The sequence below is a fragment of the Eschrichtius robustus genome, chromosome 12 (assembly GCF_028021215.1).
Source record: "Eschrichtius robustus isolate mEscRob2 chromosome 12, mEscRob2.pri, whole genome shotgun sequence".
In the NCBI taxonomy this organism is placed as follows: domain Eukaryota; kingdom Metazoa; phylum Chordata; class Mammalia; order Artiodactyla; family Eschrichtiidae; genus Eschrichtius; species Eschrichtius robustus.
In genome coordinates, this window is record NC_090835.1 from 1696930 (window position 1) to 1714878 (window position 17949).

Here is a 17949-nt window from a genome sequence, read left to right on the forward strand (position 1 = left end):
GAGAGAAAGAATGAAAGATACCACCACGATGCACGGATGAGCCTGCAGCCCTGAGAAAGGCCAGATAACAAGCGCGGCACCTCTGTTCTGCCCTTGCTGGCACTCTCGCGGTTGGGGTCAGGCCCGCCCACCCCGGCGCCCTCCCCACCCCCGGCCCAAACCCGCAGACCAGCCCCGTGACCCCTCCCCTCCTGCTTCACAAGGACCACCCCGGTCAACCACCCCGCCTCCTCGCTCCCTCCTCCCCCGACACCATCATGTGGGGCTCAGGTGTGACCCCGTCGTCCACCCAGCCAGCCGAGCCCTCACAGCAAGGGCCCTGCTGCATTCTACTCCATGTCCCCCATCAAAGCACAGGGTCCTGTACACAGTGGCCACCACTAAATGTCAACCGATGGGGACAATGGCGGTGGTTTCTTTTTTCTTGGGAGAATGCGGCAATGAGCCTACAAATAATAATAGTGGAGTGAAAAACTGACCCTCTCAGTGTCCATTCATAGAGGAACTAGAGCCCAACGGGGGACCCCTCTGGGGCCCCTCAAGACTGAGGCAGGGCTTCCCTGGTGGTGCAGTGGTTGAGAGTCTGCCTGCCAATGCAGGGGACACGGGTTCGTGCCCTGGTCTGGGAAGATCCCACATGCCGCGGAGCAGCTGGGCCCGTGAGCCACAATTACTGAGCCTGCGCGTCTGGAGCCTGCGCTCTGCAACAAGAGAGGCCGCGATAGTGAGAGGCCCGCGCACCGCGATGAAGAGTGGCCCCCGCTCGCCGCAACTAGAGAAAGCCCTCGTGCAGAAGTGAAGACCCAACACAGCCATAAATAAATAAATAAATAAATTAAAAAAAAAAAAAGAAGACTGAGGCAGTCCTGCGTGTGTCCACGTGGATGAAGGCATGTGGGGGGGCTTCTCCCCGAACCACGGCCTGGGGCTACCTCTGCCGAGTCAGGATTTAGTGGGAGAAGGGGGCTGAGGGACTTGCACTTTTTATCATAGGCACTGGGTATATTTGGATTTTTTACATTGAGTGTGTATTACTTTTGTAACTAAAAGTATATATTCTCAATCCCTGTGGTTTAGCAAGAGCTAAACCCTTTCCCAAGCTGGGTTCCAAGGCATTCTTTGCTGGCGGGAGAAAGAGGGGTCTGAAGATGGTGGCTTTGCATCCACCGTCCTCCAGCCGTGATGCCTGGCGGGGAGGCCGGGAGGCCAAGACCCTCGTCCGCAGGAGGCTCCAAGAAGCCATCCTTCTTCCTTGGTTTCCTCCCTCCCACTCCAGCCCTGCGGGATCCCAGGTACGGGGAAGGACCTGGGAGGAGGCCTGCAGGATGTCCAGTGTCCAGCGTCCAGCACGAGCCCCTGACAAGAGCTCTTGTGGGAACCCAGCGGGCAGGGCCGTGAGGTCAGGGGTCCTTTTTATCGAAGCCTTGCTTTCACAAAGGACCTCGAGTTTAGACTTCTTCTGTATTACCTCCAAATTAGGTTCCACTACAGAAGCCTTTTTGCTGGGGCGTTAATCTTTGTTATTTAAACAATTCGTCACACGCTGTTCTGTCTTGTCTTCATTGTTAGTATTCTAGAAGGCCCCTCGCTCCTGGAGGGAGCGGCCTTGGGACACAGATCCCAGCGTTCCCAGAGGACACTTGCTGCTTGTACACCGAGGACCCTCGGGACTTAATGCTGTGCCCCTGAGGCCAGGCCCGGAGCCACCAGACAACCCCCCAGAGAACCGGGAGAGACCCGAGCCCAAGTGTAGTCATACCGAATTCTCCTTTTGGGGAGAGGCTCATCCCCAAGCCACTGTCCCTTCAAAGGCCACCAGGCCGGCCCTGGATGTAGAAGATGGGGCCCAGGGCGCCAGCAGCTGCACCGGGGCTGGGCTGTCCCTTCCCTGAGCGGTGGCTGCCCCCACGAGGACAAACGCGGGCGGCCAGGCATTTCCGGGGCAGGGGAAGCTGGCTGACGGGGGAGAGGGGAAGAAGGGCCCGAGGGCCGGACACACTGGGCTGTGAAAGGGGCTGAGCAGGGGCCCTTCACCTCACGCGTTTTAGTTTAACAAACTACAGCTGTTATGGGAAAAACTGAAACATGCCACCCCGTGATTATGCTCACACAAGGTAATGGGGAGATTTACAGAAATACGTGTACATGTTTTTTTTTTTTAAATTTATTTATTTATTTATTTTTGGCTGTGTCGGGTCTTCGTTGCTGCACGCGGGCTTCTCACTGCGGTGGCTTCGCTTGTTGCGGAGCACGGGCTCTAGGCGCACGGGCTTCAGTAGTTGTGGTGCGTGGGCTCAGTAGTTGTGGCTCGCAGGCTCTAGAGCGCAGGCTCAGTAGTTGTGGCGCACGGGCTTCGTTGCTCCGCGGCATATGGGATCTTCCCGGACCAGGGCTCGAACCCGTGTCCCCTGCATTGGCAGGCGGATTCTTAACCACGGCGCCACCAGGGAAGTCCCGAAGTACGTGTATAGTCACCTGGAGTCGCTCTAAGGAGTGAGTGCAACTGTGGAACACGAATCAGTGGAAACGCTGAGTGAGGAACAGCATCTTCTTTCAGCCCTGTCAGTGGGTTTCTGCAATTGTGTTCAACCTCGTTTTTCTTTTTGTTTGTTGCTAATTTTTAAACGGCTTTATTTTTTGAACAGTTTTAGAGTCATAGCAAAATTGAGTGGGAAGTACAGAATTGTAACATGGTACATTTGTTACAATTGATGAACCCACATTAACACATCATAAGCACCCAGGGTCCATAGCTTACATGCAGGTTCATTCTTGGTGACGTACATCCTGTGGGTTTTGATAAATGTATAAGGACACACAGTCACCATGACAGTATCATACAGAGCAGTTTCACTGCCCTAAATTCCTCTGGGCTCCACCTGTTCATCCTTCCCTCCCTGCAACCGCTGGTGGCTACTGACCTTTTCACTGTCTCTACAGTTCTGCATTTTCCAGAATGAAATATAGTTGAAATCACACAGTGTGCAGTCTTTTCTGATTGGCTTCTTTGACTAAAGAAGTGTAGGTTCACTGATTGTATCAAACACTCCACTCTGTTTTAGTGAAATGGACCACAGTTTATACATTCATTCACCTGCTGAAGGACATCTTGGTGGCTTCTATAATTATAAATAAAGCTGCTATAAACATACACACACAGAGTTTTTGTGAACATAAATTTTCAACTCCTTCGGGTAAATACCAGGGAGCATGACTGCTGGATAGTATGGCAAGAGTATGTTTAGTTTTGTAAGAATCTGCCAAACCATTTTCCAGAGTGGCTGCACCATCCTGCATCCCCACCAGCAATGAAGGAGAGTTCCTATTGCTCCACATCCTGGCCAGCATTTGGTGATGTCAGTGCTCTGGATTTTGACCATTCTGACAGGTGTGCAGTGGTGCCTCATTGTTGTTTTAATTTGTCTTTCCCTGATGACATATCAGGTGCAGCATTTTTCCATGTGCTTATTTGCCATCTGTAGGTCTTGTTTGGTGAGGTGCCTGCTCAGGCCTCTTGCCCGTTTTTAAACTGGCTTGTTTGCCTTCTTATTGAGAAGAAGAGGGCTCTTATTGAGCCCTCTGTGTATTGTGGACAACAGCCCTTTACCAGATGTAAACCTTTTGCAAAGGTTTCCTCAGTCCGTGGCTTGTCTTCTCATCCTCTTGGTATTTCACCTCTTTCAGGGAAAATGTTGAAAGTCTGAGTTTGAGACCCACCCACATGCAGTATCATTGGGACCCCCGCCCCGTGGTCCCTGAGGGGAAGGGAGGGGCCTGTGAGGAAAGATTAGTCCTCACAGGGAGGGACAGAGATTCCTCCCTTGTGGGGGACGGACGTGGGGGAGAGTCGGGCCTGGAGGAAAAAGCTAAGTGTGAGGAAGGGGAAGTAAGAGGGTGCGGGGATGGGGGACACTTGGGATGGGCAGGGAGGCCGGGTGGGAAGCAGAGTCCACCTGAGGCTTCTGGCCCGGAGGCTGGAGTCCTGGAGACAGATCCACACGGACTTTCCTCTGCCAGGCCGGGAGGACCCTGGAGCCGGGGTCCTACGCTGTCACTAGGGGGCCCTAGTGAGCTGCTCTGAAACCTTGTCAAGGTGCCCTTGTCAGCTGAGACCGAGTGGAGAGGCCATCCCTGGTACTTTCAAAGGTCAGACCCTAAAAGGGCCCGTAACCAAATGCAAGGGTCAGATTTTGCTATGTTCACCCATGCCACGCATCCTGGGCATAAACCAGAATCCAAATTCAAACCATTCCTAAGGCCCAAGTTGGCGGGTAGCGCTCCAGGGAGAACCTTCACATAAATATTTCCTGACTTGACAAAACAGGCCGCTTTAAGGATGTCCATGAAACTGCTGGCATTTGATTTCCCTTCTCAAAACCCATATCACCAAAAATAATCAAAGAGGTAAACGTAACGCCAGGCTGGAGCCCAGCTGGTCTCTGCAGGCCTGAGCTGTTGCCAATTTCACACAAATTCATCAACTGTCAAAGCAGAACTGTGGCTCTATCTCCACCTCCCCAGGAAGAACCGAAGTCGTCACCGGGCCCTGATCATAAGATCTCAAATCGGAAATCTTAGCCAAATTTCCTCAGCTCCCAGGTACCGAGAAATAAGCCCAATAAGGAACCTAAATTCTGACAGTCCTGGTTCGGGACGACTTTTTCGAATCATTAGCCCCTGGAGGTCCTCACAGGACCTCAGGTTTGGTCCTGATCACCGGGTGGGAGGATGTAAGAAGGAGAAGCTGGAAAAAGTGAAGCACAGAAAGGAAGTAAGATAAACACTGAAGAGCATCTGAGTCACCAACCTGCAGATGTCACGGGCAGGAAGCACGCTGATACCCGCACCCCCGCCCCCGGACAACTGGGCAGAGACCCCTGGGCCTCCGGGCACCTGACCTCTGTGGGGACGTGTGCCCCCAGCAGCACCCGGAGCCCCGCCCCCAGTGCTTTCTCAGTGCCTGTCCTGTGCCCAGCATCCCACCACTGAAGGCTCTGATCTCCTCTGGGACGCACACAGAGACACAGGAGTCCGCCTAGACGGACACAAATGAGAGACGGCTCAAACAAGTGACAGTGCCTACATCACAATGGAACGTGACACAGCTGTAAAAGAGAGGGGAGAAACTCATTATTGGTGGGTCTCCAAGAGACATCGTTCAGGGAAAAAAATCAAGGTGCAGAACCCTGGTGTAAGAAGCAGGGAGACAGAAATACTATTCAGCCGTAAAAAAGAAGGAAATCCTGCCATTTGCAACAACATGGATGGACCTCGAGGGCGTTATGATAAGTGAGATAAGCCAGAGAAAGACAAAGACTGTATGATCTCACTTATATGTAAAATGTTAAAAACAAACAAACAGAAAACCTGAACTCATAGAAAACAGAGATTGGTGGTTGCCAGAGGTGAGGGATGGGAGGGTGGGCAAAATGGGTGAAGGGGGTCAAAAGGGACAAACTCCCAGTTATAAGATGAATAAGTCCTAGGAATGTAATGTAGAACATGGTGGCTATAGTTAATAATACTGGGCTGCATATTTGAAAGCTGCTAAGAGAGTAGAACTTAAAGAAAGATCCCAAGAAAAAAACAAAATCTGTAACTATGTGTGGGGATAGGTGTTAACTAGACTTACTGCAGTGATCATTTCGTAATATATACATATATTGAATCATTATGTTGCACACCTGAAATGAATATAATGTTGCATGTCAATTACATCTCAATTTAAAAAGAGGATCTAGGAGACTTCCCTGGCGGCGCGGTGGTTAAGAATCCACATGCCAATGCAGGGGACACGGGTTCGAGCCCTGCTCCAGGAAGATCCCACATGCTGCAGAGCAACTAAGCCCGTGCATCACAACTGCTGAGCCTGCGCTCTAGAGCCCGTGAGCCACAACTACTGAGCCCGTGTGCCACAACTACTGAAGCCCACGTGCCTAGAGCCCGTGCTCCGCAACAAGAGAAGCCCGTACACCGCAAGGAAGAGTAGTGCCTGCGCGCCGCAAATAGAGAAGGCCCGTGTACAGCAGTGAAGACCCAATGCAGCCAAAAATAAATAAACAAATTTATAAAAAAATAAGTAAATAAAATAAAATAAAAAGAGGATCTATAGACACATACGCTTGTTCCTAGGAGAGCTGTCTCTAGAACTCACCAGGGGCCAGTGATGCAGGCTGTCTCTACAGAATGTAACTGGGGGACAGCGGGGGGGAGGGGGCTTTCCACTGTGTGATCTTTTGTACCTTTTGGATCTTAGATCACATGAATGTGTTTACCCTTTAAAACATATTTGGATTTTAAAAGGAAGGGAATGGAAAAGATCTCCATGGAGAGACGTTGAGAGTGATACAGATTCATGATTAAATGAAACCTGTTAACAGGGTGTCCAGGGTGCATCAACCTGTGTTGAAAAAAAAGAAAAAAAAGAAAAAAGAAAATATTCACAGATTTTCCTTCCTTTCGGAAAATCAAATTGATGGAGCAGGATTCTGTAGTCTTTGAGGGCGTCCCTCCCACCGTTTCCTAGAGCCCCTTCCCTTTAAGGAGGAAACACCTGGAAAGACAAAACTGTTCACCTAAGAACATCACCAGCACGCCCCTTTCCAGGAGAGGCCTCACTGGGGCCGCAGTTCCTAACCCTAAAGAACACTTCCTGGCCCACACACCCTCCACGTGTACACGTGCTCACCAGTGCCACAGCCCCCACCACTCCCTGTTGCACCCTGACACTGAAGCTGAGATACTGCTTTCATCTCTAAAGGCCCTTACACAGTTGCTCTTCCTATGGTGGAGACATAGCTCGTGGTACCACATCTCCATCAAAAACTGGAAAATAGAAAGTACCACGGGTGTTACTTTACGGACACGAAGAATATGCACATGGAGTCAACCTGCACACACCGTCCTGTGCCTGCTTACCACGTGCATTACCAGCTCGCCAGAGCTGCCTCATCAGGTTGTCAAGGTTGTGCACTGCTCATTCCAGGGCCCCGTCCAGTACGGTCTGCCCGGAGGGCAGCTCCTGGAACCCACCACCTGCACAGCTGACACAGCAGAGGTCCAGGTCCCAGCCCCTGTCCCCGGTCGTGCGCTTAGGACTGTCTCTCTGTGTGGTCTACACTCGCCCTCCGTGGTGTGCATCTGTCTCACGAGAAATCCCAAGGCAAGGCTGAGTCTGGCCATGTCGGTCTCTACTGGGCCCTTGCGCTTCCTGAAATGGTCTCAGATAACGCAGTGCAGATGACCATAGCGATAATGACGCCTGGGACCTCGGCACTTCCCATCAGCCTCTGAAAAGTGATCTAAGATACAGCTTCTGATCTATGACACCCACATGCAGCCTCCACAAATGGGAATTCCCTTGTTTAAGGCTGGGCTTCGCACGAGAGCTGCCAGGAACCATTTGGAAAATTCTTTTAACTTATCCCCCTTGCCTTGTTCACCTATTTCTGGAAATCTAGCCTCAGAAAGGCATAAAAGAAAGAAAAAGAGGAGAGTGGGAGGAAGGGAAAGTTACATTCGTGAAAACATCCATTGGGCAAAAACACGTCCAATGGTCACGGCGGGTATGTAGTTGTGCGGGCAAAGATTTTGTTTATTCATTTTGTTCCTGTTACTTTGAAAACTTTCTGCAATGTTATGTTTAGTTTGATAATTCAGACTAAATCGATGCAACCTTACAACGTGATGTGTCTTAAGGACTCCAGGCTACCCACGGTCCCCAAGGGCAGGACTCCGGAGCTGGACGGCCTAGGCCCCTGGCGGTTCCTCCACTCCCAGACCGAGTGTCTCCAGAAGTGCCATTTTCAAATGGGCACAATAACAGTATCTACCTTGTAAGGTTGCTGCTAGTATCCAATGCGTTAATAAAGGTGAAGGCACCAGCGTTAAATAAGTCCTTCTCAGTTGCTATTAGTGGTGATAACAGTGGGTTGTGCCATCGTTCCCGACCCACCGGCTCTGCCCAAACCCCATCACTCCCCAGCACACCAGCCTGGTCATCCTGCAGCCCCAGGGTGGCCCAAACACAACTCTCCCATGAAACGCCCGAAGCACTGGCCTCCAGCTTCAGGTGACTGCCCAGGAGGGAAGACCCGGCGCCGCAGGGCCGCCCTGCACCCCCTGCCGCCCCCTGCAGGGCCCTTCGCCCTCTCCCCACTCCCTGCACCACCTCCTCACCTCCCCACGCCCTGCCTTCGACCAGCCCACCCCTTCAGAGCCTCCTCTTCCTCAGCCTGTCCCCAACCTCATGACCTACGTTCACAGCAGCACTATTCATAGTAACCAAGACATGGAAGCAACCTAAACGTCCATGGACCTAGAGATGATCATACTAAGTGAAGTAAGTCACACAGAGAAAGACAAATACCATATGACACCACTTATATGTGGAATCTAGAATATGATACGAATGAACTTACTTGCAAAACAGAAACAGACTCACAGACATAGAAAACAAACTTACAGTTACCAAAGGGGAAAGCAGGGAAGGGATAAGTTAGGAGTTTGGGATTAACAGATCCACACCACTATATACAAAATAGATAAGCAACGAGGACCTACTGTATAGCACAGGGAACTATATTCAGTACCTTATAATAACCTGTAATGGAAAAGAATCTGAAAAAGAATATATATATATAACTGAATCACTTTGCTGTACACCTGATACTAATACAACATTGTAAAACAACTATACTTCAATAAAAAGCTGTTTTGTTTTGGAAAAAATACACATATATAACCGACATTCACATTTTCTCCAAAATAGAGGGAAGAGGTCAGATGCTGCAGGCTGTGTGGTACGCACACTCTGTTATTTGTGGAGAGGTCCACAGCCATGGATCTGAGCCCAAGATGTGCAGACCAGCTAGGCAAGCACTCAGAGGGCAGCAGTGGGAGTGGGGTGGTCATCCCCAACACGAAGATAGATAAGGGGGTGAGCTCTAGCCTAGTTAGCCCTTGGGACTTGCCACAAGGATGGGACCTGGGTCTGCTGGGACCATCCTGACTTCCAATGCTGCCGCTGTCACTCTTGTCAGTGCCCTAGACGTGCCCGCAGGCCCTGTCCTCCCCTTGGGCCCAGGCAGGAGGGCAGGGCTGGCCCTGGGCCTGGCTCTGGACCTTTGCATCAACCCCCCGTGCTCCAGCCCAGCCTGGGCAGTGCTGCCTGGGAGCGTCTTGCTGAGCAAATGGCCCAGAATCCTGGACGCTGTGGGGAGCACGTCCTGTGCCAGCCAAGCCTGGGCCTCTCTATCGCATCCCACCCAGACAAGGCCTCTTCACTCGTGGCTGGCGGGAAGCCTGCAGAGGAGATGTGACTGGCCCTCCAATCTCTGCCTTGCTCAGGCCCCCCTGCTGGCAGAGGGGCCAAGACCTATGAGAGGATTCGGGGGAGCAGGAAGCGGAATGGGGACCCCTTGCCCCGCCACTTTTCACTCCCATCAGTTGGGGCCAGAGTAACAAAGACGCTTCTTCTCAAGGGCACAGCCTGGTGGGTTGGCAGTGCTGGCGGAGCGCTGTGAAGAGGAGGGTTCTGAGGCCCTGTCCGGGCTTGGAGGAAAGAGCACAGGGCTGATCTACGGGCTACGTCTGCACGGCGTGGAATGGGAACCTGGGAACGTACAGACCATGCATTTCCATCCCCAAAGCGGGGTCTCTCCTTTTCCCCAAGTTGTAAGCATGACCTCAAGTCGGGGGGGGGGGGCCTTTAGGAGAATGATTGCTACGGTGACTCCTGTTACTATTGTGAGTATTGTTACTACCACTATCATCACTCTCCCTAGAGCTCTCGCTAGAGCTCGTTGGCAGTCCTCCGAGGCAGGCACCTTACAGGTGCGTCCCCGTAACAGTCCTAAAAGTGTTAGAAAGAATTAACGAGGGCTGGAGTCTTACTGTCTCTGAGTATCTATTGAACTGAGGGGTGAGCGTCATAACCCCATTTCCAGATGCGGCAACGGAGGCTCACAGAGCACTTGCCGGGGTCCCACTGCAGCAGGGGGTGGATCCCAGAGTGGACCCCAAACCTGGCTGCTTCCCCCGCCGCCTCTCCCCCGTCCACCCTTCCCATCCCAGGGCCTGGCCCCCCGCTGCCTCTCCTGAGCCCCTACCCTGGGCCTGAGCCCCCTGCAGACACGGGGGACATCTGCCTGCAGGACCTCGGGTGCCACTGGGCGGGGGGGTGGGCAGCAAGATGGGTGGGGACTCGCCGCCCCTGCAGGCAGTGGACCCGGCCACCCTGCATCCGTTACGGCCCCCGGCCCAGGCTCTGCCCACCACACAGCAGTGATAGATAGTTTGTGAAATACCCCGAGTTTGCGGTTGACCAGAATTCTGAAATAATTCCATTGAGACCGGAATTCATGCAATGTTCTGTATCCTGATGTGGTAAAGAAGGCAGCCCGCGGCGGGGGTGAGGGGGTGTGAAGGCCAAGGACGCTGAGGCAGCCTCCAGGCCCTGCAGTAGGGGCTCCCGCTGCCCCCCCTTCGCCCACGGGCTCCGGAAGGCCCATCTGACAGGAGCGGAACCCTGATAAGCACCACCTGACCAGGAGGCCCCAGGCAGAGAGATTAATGCACAAATTGCCAACAGCCTCCCGCTGCCCCCCACAGGGGAGCAGGGGCAGGTGGGGGGCACGCCGGGACAGGAAAGCCAGACGGGGCCTCGGCCAGAGCAGGCAGGAGGGCGGCCCAGCCTGCCCCACGCCTCAGCCTCGGCCTGGCTACCCGGCCTGCAGCACCAGCCCTGGCACCCCGAGTGGGACGAGGCCAAGGTGCGAGGCCAGGTGAGCATCACGGCAGCCCCGGTTCGCTGCCCAGCTGGCCCTCGCTGCGCGTGGGGAGGGGTGGGAGCCGGCAGAGACCCCCTCGGCCTGGAAGCTTCCCACGGCTGGGTTGACGCCTGAGCCTCCGTGCCCAGCACTGGGGCCTCAGGCCGACCGGGGCTCCACCAGGCCCTGCCAGCTCCTTGGCCAATGTGCTGGAAGGGGATGGGGGCTTCTGCTTGGCTGGGTCCCCCTCCCAGTGCTGAAGAACACCCCTCTACGTCAGCAGCTGGGCAGCGACCCCAGGCCCGGACTTGACGGGAGGAGGGCAGGCCCGGGGTGGCTCTGGGGTCACCATGTTCAGGGCCCCCCTCACAGCGGTCGACAGGCTCAGGCCGATGACACCTCCTCTCCTCGCCGGGAAACCAGAAGCCTGAGGGCAACCCAGTGGGTTTTCCGTAAAGCAAACCGCATTCGTGCAACGGGCCTCCTTGTCCTCTGAGATTAGGAGTATCCCCCTCTTTAGGGAAAAAAAAGAATAAAACCTTTTCTCAGAAGAAAAGATGGTGCTAGCCATCAGACACGGCAAGCCGAAGGCCCACTGGTATATTTAGTTTCCTATGTGGGTTTCCGTCTTTAAATCTCTGAGTCCACTCTTAAGTTATATTTCCAGCTTTGTTTTGGAAGCTCTGAGCCCCAGGCCCCATCTCAAACTTTTAGGGACGATCTCCTGACTTTTAAATGTGGATAATGAACTCAACTTTCCATAGTGATAATAACATTCTGCAAGAAAAGAAAGCACATCTGCGTCCAGCAACAAGGTGATTCACCAGATCCCAGGCTGCACACAGCCAATCGGTGTCATGAGGATGCAACACCAGCCCTAGCAATATCTTCTGAGCATCTTCTGAGCAGCCCCGGGCACCCACGCAAGGCAGCCCCCATCCCAGGCCTCGGGAGGTAGGCATGGAAGGGTGGACAGAGACAGATCATTAAAAAGCAGTGAAGGGGGCTTCCCTGGTGGCGCAGTGGTTGAGAATCTGCCTGCCAATGCAGGGGACACGGGTTCGTGCCCTGGTCTGGGAAGATCCCACATGCCGCGGAGCAACTAGGCCCGTGAGCCGCGATTACTGAGCCTGCGCGTCTGGAGCCTGTGCTCCGCAACAACAGAGGCCGCGATAGTGAGAGGCCCGCGCACCGCGATGAAGAGTGGCCCCCGCTTGCCACAACTAGAGAAAGCCCTCGCACAGAAACAAAGACCCAACACAGCCATGAATAAATAAAAATAAATTAAAAAAAAAAAAAAAAAGCAGTGAAACAGCATGAACATTCTTGTGCAGACGTGGAGAGTTTCCTGGGGAATTTACAAGGAATTGCTAACAAAGTTTTCCCCTGGAAGGGAGGTTGGCCCCTGGGGGCTGGTAAGAAGGTGGGAGCTTCCACTTTTCCTTTCAACACTTCTGATCTGCTTAAATGTTTACCACGAGCAGGTATTACTTTTACAATTTTTAAAATACAGTATACATTTTTTAATGAATCTGAATGCAAACCAGTGCAGCGATACTGTTATGACACTGTAACTCAAATGTACAGAAAGCCCAGCGAGGCAGTAACTGTCTCAATATAGGAGAGAGGAGGAGAGTGGCATTAAGCCTTCCCAGGGGCAATGCTGGCAGCTGGGTTTTAGAGAACGAATAGGAGTTTTTCCAGGCAGACAAGGAGGGAAGCTTCCTTGCAGGCCAAGGAAATCAGTGGCTATCAGCCACCAGATACGGTTTCATGGAGTTTATGGAGGGGCGGGCTTCGGCTGGATCTTGGCGGATACAGAGGATTTGAATGAGAGCAGTCAACGTGGTGGGCACAGACCAAGCATGGACACAGAGGGAGGAATGAGCCTGGCACATGTCAGGGGCTGTGGGCTCTAGCTGGGCTCCAGGAAGGCCATCTCCTGGACCACCTATTCCAGCACCGAGCCGTAGCCTCCAAGCTACCACAGGGCAGTTCCTGAGCAGGGACCACAGCCTGAGGACGTCCCCAGGTCCCCACAGGACCTGGCCCAGAGCTGCCACCCAGAGTCCAGGAGGCCGCCTCGGGCACTCTGCCCACAGGTGTGTCCCGGGCTCTCAGGGGAGCCTGGGTCGGCAGCATTGGTTGTTGCAAAGGCCTGAGCAATGTGGCATGACCAGCCCCCAACTGGGAGCCGGTCACTGGGACCGAATCCCAATGGGACCCATACTCAGCAGGCGGGACCCTGAGCTGACTTTCCCTAACCTCCGGTTTCCAGGTAGGACCCTCCACCCGTGGGGCAGCTGTGAGGACCCAGGGGTGTGAGGACCCGAGTTCCCACCGCAGGACCTCTCCTGGAACAGGTGCCCAGCAATAACTGCTGACACGTACCCGGCGCCCACCCCTCTAAGAGCTCCACCACCATCGGCTCGTTCCGTCTGCACAGAGGCCTGTGAGGCAGCTCCCGTGACAATCCTAGGTGACAGGTGAGGAACCAAGGCAGACAGGACTGCACACATCTGGGGAGTGTGCGAGAGGACCCGGCGGTCGCCACCTCACCCGTTGGGCAGGCACCACGCTGCTTCACCCTCCCAAGTAGAATCCGGCCCCCCCAACAGAGCTCCTCGGGGCACAGCCCCCGCAGGCGGCACAGAACGTGCGGCCCCTGTGCTCTGGGCAGCTCGGCCCGCCTGTGGGCACAAGCGTGGATTTCCTGGGCGGGGGCGCCCTCTAGAGGCAATGAGGCCACAGTCCCCGCCGGCCTCGGAGGGTCTTTGGAGCAAAGAGAGGCGAGTCCAGCCCTTACCTGAACCTCGCTCACCACCCAGGTGAACACCGAGCAGTAACTCTGTCCAGAGCCACAGAACACGTCCCTGGAAGGACGACAGGAAGCCAGATGGGTGTCCAGCGGCCGGCCTGGGGGCTGAAGTGAGACTCCAGCATTTATTGAGCGCCCACTGTACGCTCTACAACTATGGTCTCCCATGACCCCTACCAAGGAAAAATTATTCAAGGCCCTTGTTAAAGACAGTAAGGAAGACTGTTATCAACAGGCCCCTACAATGGGGTCTTGCAGTGGGAGAGTGATGGGGCCTAACCCTGAACGCAACAAGGAAAAGGGAATTTACTGCCCAGGAGCAGGTGGGGGCAGTGGATAGAAAATCACCAAGAGGAAACACCGGGGGACCGGGTTTCTGGCTAAACCAACCTCACAGGATTCTCGCTGAAGGCGGGCCAGGTGATCAGACAGCAGCTGCGGGAGGTGAGGGGTGAGGAACCGATCAGATATCCAGGGTGGGGGAGTTCCAGCTAAATTGACCTAGCAGGATTCTTGCTAAAATGGGACAGTGCAGAGAGGGACACAGAAGCCCGAAAGTCAGGGCCTAGGTGAGAAGAGGGTTCAGAGGACCCCCGACTGGAATCTGGTCAAGGAGAATGTCCCTGTCGCACCCACAGCAATCCTGGGAGTATCCCATCCTATGTTTGAGACCCAAGGCTCCGAGGCCAGGCTCCCAGAGAACCGCCTCTCAGCTGCCCCTGTGTCCCCGGGGTGCAGGGGAGTGTGGCACACGACAAAAGGGACTCAGTTCCCCTCCGCAATGGCAGCTAAGTTAGAGGGTGTTTGGTCAGCAGTTGACTCCCCCTTCACAGCAGTGCCAGATGCTCCCACCCCCCAGTCTAAACGTTCCCATAAACAACAGACCCCACCCAGCACTTACTATTGGCCACCGCCCAGCCTGTCAACTCCTGTGAGCCTCATAGCAACAATGACTCTCAGAGTTAGGAATGAATATTACCCCATTTTACGGATGGGGAAATCAAGGCACAGGGCAGTTGAGTACCTTGTCCTTGGTCACACAGCTAAGTGGTGGCAAAACCAGCAATCCACCCCAGCAGCCTGCCTGGAGCTCTCTGCCATCTCGCACCCTCCCTACTCCGTCTGGTGGGTCTCTAGCCTAATTTAGTTTCAATGAAAGTTTGTATCCCTACCATAGTGGAAAGCCAGTTTCACTTGCCTAAATAAAAAGTAACTGTATCCGCAACAGGAGGGGCCGCGATGGTGAGAGGCCCGCGCGCCGCGATGAGGAGTGGCTCCCGCTTGCCGCAGCTAGGGGAAGCCCTCGCACACAGGCGAGGACCCAACACAGCCAAAAGTTTTAAAAATATATAAATAAATAAATAAAAGATTACTATTAAAAAAAAAGAAGTAACTGTAAAGAGATACTGTGTTGCCAGGTGTGAGACTCACACCGCCCCAGGGTTTCTCTCATGTCACTCGGGTGCTGCACCCCCAGACTCTCTTTCCCAACAGCGGGCATGGCTGCTCTCTGGGGACCCCGATACTTCAGAGCAGCCAGGAACTTTGCAGCAGCGCCCCTGTCTTGGGTGAGGCAAGGCGCAGCTCCCAGCGCTGGGCGGGCGGCAGCAGGTACCAGTCATTTTGCAAGTCCCTGCTGCCAGCCTGGCGCCTGACCTGTCTGATGGTCGTGTGGCCCCAGAAGAGCCACCTCTCCTCCCTGGGGTCCTGTTCTCACTGGAAATGGAAATGAGTTACACCCCCCCTCCCCCCAGGTCTGCTGTAGGGACTCAACAGATACAAACTGCACAAAGCAGGGGGGACACGGCTGAGGAGGGGCCACACCGTGGCCATGCTGGCAGAGCCTGTGAGCTCCCAGTCCCCCTGCAGCCTCCTGTGGGGCACAGGGAAGATGGACCCAGCCTGCAGAGTGGGGTCACATCACTGCAGGCCGGGAGGTCAAGAGGCAGAGGACACACAGCAAGATACTCCGGGATAGGACATCCCAGATGTACACACGGCAACGTGAATCGACCCAAAAACCTGACACAAGTGAGACCAGCAAGAAACAGAGTGAGCTCTAGAGCCAAGTGGACACACACGCGTGGAGACACGCCACATACTTCACCAAGGTGCACGCACACCTGCACCGTGGGCCCTGGGTAAGGCCATGTCTCCGGGTACCTGTGTCCACGTCTGTCAGATCAGAGCCCTGCGGCAGGGCTGCTGTCTGTGCCAGGTCCACAGGCGGTGGCTCTGGGACCTGAGTAACAGGTGGGCTACGCACCTAGAACCAAAGGACGGCCACGCTGGGACGGGCCTTCGAGACCAGCTCTGCCAGGACCTGCAATTCACAAGCCTGGAAAGGGCCCCAACACCCTGTCCCGACACACACACACAAATAAGTCACAACTGCCCTGTCAAGACGCCTGCTTGCACACTTTTCACCCTCGTAACACAGGTATTATGTGGTCTGTAGCCTGAGTCAGGAAATGTGTGCAAAGGACCCAAGTGACTTGCAGAACCAAGACTCAACCCCAGGCAGGTCTGAGGCTCCCCCTTCCAACTGGCCCAGCTGCTGCCCACAATTTGGCAAAACAAACAAAGCCCCATGTCTCCTCCCTCCTCAACAGAGGCTGGGCCAGCATCCATCCCAGAGTCAGGGCAGAAGGACCCTCAGACATGGGCTTGTGCAGGAAGACGTCAGGCTGGGGAGGGGAAGGCACTTGCCCAAGGAGAGGCAGCGGGGGGCACCCCGAGGGAAGACTTGGAGGCAGGAGGTTCTGCCGCCACCAGGGCCTGGCTGGGTGGAGCGGAGCAGACGCCCGCAGGACGCAGCAGGGCTTGGGGGGCTCGCTGAGCCCTAGCGCCAACCCTGCCGCCGCCTCCTCCCAGTGAGCCGCCCCAAGCCTGCAGGCTAAACCCACTGATCACATCACCGTATTTTATTTCCTCAATAGCACTGCCCGCAGTGATTTATTTTCTAGTTTCTTGTCCTCCTGAAAGTCACACAGGACTTTGCCTACTTGCTGTATCCCCAGTGTCTAGAACTGTGCCTGAGACAGAGTAAAGATATCTGTGAAATGCATCAATCGCAGCCTCGACATGCTGCCTCTTCAGCCCCGCAGAGAGAGAGCTCCCGGGCTAGGGCAGCAAGCAGTTGCTGCACCTCAGAGAGCAGTGCCGATTGGTGTAAGGTAGGGGCCTCCCAGCCACCTGGGGAATCGGGAAGGTCACCTGGGAGGCAAAGCTGGACGGGGTCTCTGCCGCTTTCCTCCACGGAGCTGGGGGGAGGCACGGCCAACTGCTCAGAGATCTCCCTTGAAATCCCCGTTCAGCCCTCAGTCCCGTCCAGTCCTGCTGTTCGGGACTCCTTCTCTGGACCGGCGCCTTCTCTCCTGGGTCTGCAACCTTTCCCTCCCCATGACCTCCTTCCTTCCCTCCAGCATTGAAAGGGGCTCCTGTCTTTCTCATCTTAAAACATATCTTTCTGGATTCCACCTCCTGAAGGAAAGGCAAAAAGGGGGCTGGAGTCTGGGCTCCTCCCTCCCCATCATCCCCACCTGCAAATCCTCCACACCCTTTGACCACTCCTCTTAACTATGTCCCATTCGGCCTGCTCTTCCCCACGGCCAATACTGTGGCCTTCTGTTCACTTCTGTTTCCCTGCAGTTGGTTCCGGGCCTGTCACAGTGACCATGGAACCAGCGACGGCAGGGACGCTGGGAATGTAAACGGCTGGGTCGGGGGCACCACGAGGGCTTGGCCATGGGAGGGAGAGGCTGCCCTTCCTCTGGCTCAGGTCAGGCCCAGGCCGCAGGCTCCATCTTCCCTCCATGTCACCTCCAGGCAGGTGACAGGTGGGTCCCCAGGTCCGGGTCCCGGTCCCCGGCCACTGGGCTCCAGCCTGGCCCCGCCGTCGGGGCAGCAGCCGGCGTAGTGAGGCCGCAGGCCGGGCGCAGGGGCCTTTCCTGTCTGGGCCGCGGCCCCAACCGCTGGCAGCGCTTCCGGCGGGGCTGCGGCCGGGCTGCACTATCAGCTCGGCGCCAGATGCCCGGCCAGGATACTTGTGGTGAAACTGTGAGGGCGCACTTGGCCCTCTGGGGTTTCTCCGTGTCAGCCTCCAAGACAAATGGAGGGGGAGACTGACACCCGGCCCTCTTCTTCAGCCACCTTTTCCTCCCTCTGACCACCCGCGGCCGTGGGCAGCTCGAGGCCTGTCCGTGGAGGAGGAAGGCTGGACGATGGGGCTGGACAGCGGGGCTGGAAAACGGGCTGGACAGCGGGGTCGGATGATGGGCTGGACGGTGGGGTCGGGTGATGGGCTGGACGGCAGGCTGGCCTGGGTGCCTAGACCACACGTGGCCCAGGAGCGCCCACTCC